Source organism: Cynara cardunculus (genome assembly GCF_001531365.2).
Source record: "Cynara cardunculus var. scolymus isolate 2C chromosome LG 3, CcrdV1, whole genome shotgun sequence".
Taxonomy (NCBI): domain Eukaryota; kingdom Viridiplantae; phylum Streptophyta; class Magnoliopsida; order Asterales; family Asteraceae; genus Cynara; species Cynara cardunculus.
In genome coordinates, this window is record NC_037530.1 from 25,928,742 (window position 1) to 25,933,691 (window position 4,950).

A 4,950-nucleotide genomic window follows, 5' to 3' on the forward strand; every position below is an offset into this window, starting at 1 on the left:
TTAACAAAGAGATTTGTTTATCCATATATTTTGAAAACACCATCGTGTCACTATCCCTGATCCAGACACCGCATAGAGATATGGGTGGAAAGCTATAAGATAGTGCAATGGTGAAGGCCGAGAGGAATGCCTTCAAAATAGATGGTGAACTTAGTTTCAAAACACTACTTACTGTAGCATTCCTATAGCATTGGCTACTGGAATTTGTGTTCCTTGCTTATTTTATATATTCTGTATTATGTTTGGATTCTCCTTAAAATCAAACAAAAGTCTTCAAAATCATCATCTGAAATCATCTCTTTCATTAGACTCTAATTTAACTTTGGCTACAATCCTTGTGGACGATAATCTGGTACTTGTACCACTTTATTACTTGGAAAAACGACGTTGGGCCGTATTGTATACTTGCTTTATGGCCTAATTTCATTAGTTTAAATGTGTGAGATATAACCGACCAGATATGCTAGAAGTAGCAAGGCTTGTAGATTATTGGACAAAGAATCAGGAGTTATAGTAGAATCCAGGGATGTGGAATTCTTTGAAGATAAGTTTTCAGAAGATGCTGAAAGATCGGAACCAACATTGGACTCTAATCTTCCTTGTACATCTCGTGATAGTTCAAAAACCTCAAATAAGGTTGACGAACCACGTAGAAGTACAAGAGCAAGAAAAGAGAAAAGTCTAGGAGATGATTTCTTCTCATACTTGGTAGAAGGGACACAAAAGAAAGTGACGAGAGAGGTCATTTTCTCTATCAATATTGAAGATGATCATAAGACTTATAAAGAGGCACAGATTTTAAGAGATGCTCCACCGTAGAAGGAAGCAATAAATGATGAATGGACTCTATCATGGGAAACAAAACTTGGGAATTGGCTTATTTGCCAAAGGGGGTGAAATCTATAGGTTCTAAATGGATATTCAAGAGGCAGATGCACCCACATGGTTCAATATCAGCTTTTAAGGTTAGATTGGTGGCTAAAGGGTACAGAACAGAAAGAGAGAGTCAATTATTTCGATACCTATGCCCGAGTTGCTAGAATCATTTCTATTCGACAGAACAATCTCAGTCATAAAAGGACTGTACATTCATCAAATGGATGTGAAAACAGCCTTTTTGAATAGTTACTTAAAAAGAAGGTTTATATGGAGCAACCTGAAGGGTTTATAGTACCCGGACAAAAGAATCGTAGACTTGTTAAATCTCCATATGGGTTAAAACAAGCTCCCAAACAATGGCACGAAAGATTTTATATGAATATCACATCTTTCAGGTTCCGATACACTGGGGTCGACTGATGCATTTACTCAAAATACACGAGAGAATCCATTGTGGTAATCTATCTTTATGTTGATGATATATTGATCTTCAGAACCAATCTAGAAGGTATCCTTGAAACAAGAGGTTATTTATCCTCGAAATTTAAAATGAAAGATCTTGGAGAAGTAGATACCATCCTTGCGATAAAAATAAAAAGGTCAGCATCTCAAATCCCTCTAAATCAATCCCACTAGATAGAGAAGATATTGACCAAGTTTCAACTTTTGAATATAAAGGAGTTTAACACTCCGCTTGATTCAAGTGTGACACTCGATAAAAACTCTAGTAGACCGGTGGCTCAACAAGAGTATGCTAGTGTAATAGGATGCATGATGTATGTAATGCATTGCTTTAGAATGGATCTTGCTTTTGTTGTGAGTAAATTGAGTCGATATACTAGCGATCCAAGTCTAGATCATTGGAAAGCAATCATTAGAGTACTAGGTTACTTGAAAAGAACTAGTGATCTAGAGTTGACATATGTGATACATCTAGGGATATTGGAGGGATATTTTGATGGCAGTTGGATAAATCACTAAAATGATTCTAAATCCACAAGTGGGTGGATTTATACTCTTGCTAGAAGGGAGATTTCTTGAGCGAGCAAGATACAAACGTGTATCACGTATTCGACTATGGAAACCAAATTCATTGCCTTAGCGGCTGTACGCAAAGAGGTCAAATGGATTAGATATTTGTTTACTGATATCCATTTATGGCATCGACCGAATCCTTCGGTTCCCATGTATTATGACAATGAGGTTACACTGTCAAAAAGTATATAAATCCATGTATAATGGGAAGTCGCAATATATAAGTCTCCGACACAATTACGTGAGACAATTAATTGATGATGATACCATTACTATTGTGTTTGTCAAGTCTTGTGGGAACTTGGCAGATCCACTAACCAAGCCTCTAACGAGAGATTTGGTCGGATCAACTACCAAAGACATGGTCTGAAACCACGTAGAATCGGTTAGTGATGGGAACCCAACGTGGATTTAGTGCTCTTATCTACCTAGTTTAAAGGATAACAACAATTGACTTAACTGATAGAAGGTACTATTGTCTGATAGATCCATGTAAGGTAAATGATAGTATGTCGTTGCCGAGAATAAGGATGAGTTAATCTCTTAACAAAGTGTAGAGGCATCTTAGCAACGAATATCTTACAGAACTTTGCCTATATGACTAAGAGGTGGTGTTGCCTAAAATGGAGAGTTATGGTTCCTTCCTTAGAAAGTCAGGAAACAAGATTTAGCGCATGGCTATATTCGCGCTCAATGAGAAAGCAAAGATGATAGATGATATGTGTTAATAAGCCGAAGTGATTATAAATTCAAGGTTTAAATCCTAAGGATGCTATTGAATTGATCTTTTCATGCATACGTACATCAAACAGGGTTTAATCTCAATGATACCACTGTGACATCGTCTTCTATGAATGTCAAAAAACTTTTCAACCTAGTGGGGGATTCTTGGAAATTATTGTGAGGTTGGTGGTTTTTCTCCATCCCACATAGGAAGGAAGATAAAATTTAGAGAGCCTTATAAGGATTTTACATCAATTAGGCCTTAAACATAATAGTGGGCTCATGGTGGGAGTCATGAGTGGAAGGTCCAACAAACACATTCATGTGTGGCCATGGCCGAGGTCAATGCCAAGGGTACGAGCATAGGATTCGTGGAAATGGTGCGAGGAGGCGCACTTTGTACTTTATATGATTTCAATTTTTGAAAATAATTTAAATTAATAAAACGTTTTTAATATGAAGATAATTCTGTTGGAGACTAAGTCGTCCAACCACCTTATCTTCCCTAATTCTTTGGGATGATGATTAGCATTAAGAGAATTTAATCCCAATATAAAAATTGGGTTAAACCTCTCCACACGAAAATCTGCAATTCTCTCCTTTCTTTGTTTTATGCTTCTTGTCACACTCTGTCGAGTTTATTCCTTTACGGTTTATGTATCAACTTTTCTTATAATTACGTTATTATAAGTTGTTGATAAAGAAAATACGACTGCATCAAATCCTGGGGTTTTGCGATTATAAGACCCACAACTTAATAGAGTGGTCATACAAAACCTTAAAGACAAGTTCATACCGTGCAGATTTACTTGCTTCCCGTGACACAAACGAAAGGTTAGTCTTTAACTATTGTCTTGCAATTTATTTTTTTGTTCACTAAGTGACTGCTTCTACCCTTTTTCTTTTACTGATTATATCGCAAAGGGTAATTTTCAGTCTTTATGATATCAAGCGGTTTGGGTTCCACTATTTTGGATCATGTAGTCACCATCTTGATTAAATAAGATTTGGTTTACAAGTTTTCTTATTCATTAATAAAGTTTTAACTTTGATTATAAAGGTTCGAACTTTATTGAATTTTGACTAATACAATTTTTTTCAACACAAATAGCACAAACCCGTCTCCATCAAACCTGTAACAAACAAACAAACAAAACCAATACAATATTAGTAAGAGTTACTTTTGTAACAAAAAGATATTAAACACCAATGTTTATCCCTTCAGTGATTCAACTTGGATAGAAAAATAGATCATTCAGAGTCAATGAAAGTTCATCAACTATCAGAAAGGTAAATAGGTAGAAGCCATATAATAAATGAACCAAAAAACTCGTGAATAACTCGACCAATTGAATGGATGCTATGAAAATCGTAAACACCTTCCAAAACAATCTCTAAACGAAACTCAAGAAACAATGCTTTTTCCTAGGTTGGAATCAAGGAGAAGGCCATAATTTCTTCAAGAAACTCTAGAAGATATCTCCATCCAGAATTTTGAAAACCCAAATATTAAAAATTGCATATATTTTTTATGTTTTTTATAGATATTCTTTAAAGTATGGTTGGCTTGACAAAGGAGAATACAACAGCACCTGGTACAATTTATTACTTGGAATTATGAGATAAAACAAACTATATTTTGTTCAAAAAGAGAGGTCAATCCCATGTAGCAATGGAGAAACCAAACCATGTAAGAAAATCATTGAAGAAAACCATAAATAGAAACATAAAAGAAAAAAAGGTTTCAAAAGAGAGGTCAAACCTAAAAAGCAATAGCGAAACACAAATTTATAGTAAAGAAACCCTGATTCAGGCATGAAACCCAGAGAAGGCGATTCAGGGCATATCTGAGAGAGTGTGAGGGTGGAGATGAGGAAGGAAAAAAGCAAAATATTTCATTAACGTCAATCTTGAATAAACTGACTTTTGAATGCAGTTGGGAAATCAATAAACACCTTCCGACCACGATAAATGCGTGACTTGGTTCAACTAAAAACATAAATTTTCTTGGGAGTCAGAATACGTATCAGGAGCCAAATAGATATAAAGATTGAGTTTGAAGTAGTACCTTGTGCTTCTTAACTTGTAATTAAGAGATTCATGATATTATGCATAAAAAAACTAATACCTTATGTATTTTGAATTGTTTTTAAGAATTTGTTAAAAATATTTTATAAGATAGATATAGATATAGATATAGATATAGATATAGATTTTTTGATTTTAAATTGAATAAAAAAATACAATAACCATTTTACATAGAATTTGATATAATAAATATCATTTAGAATGTTGGATAACCTCGTTGCTGAT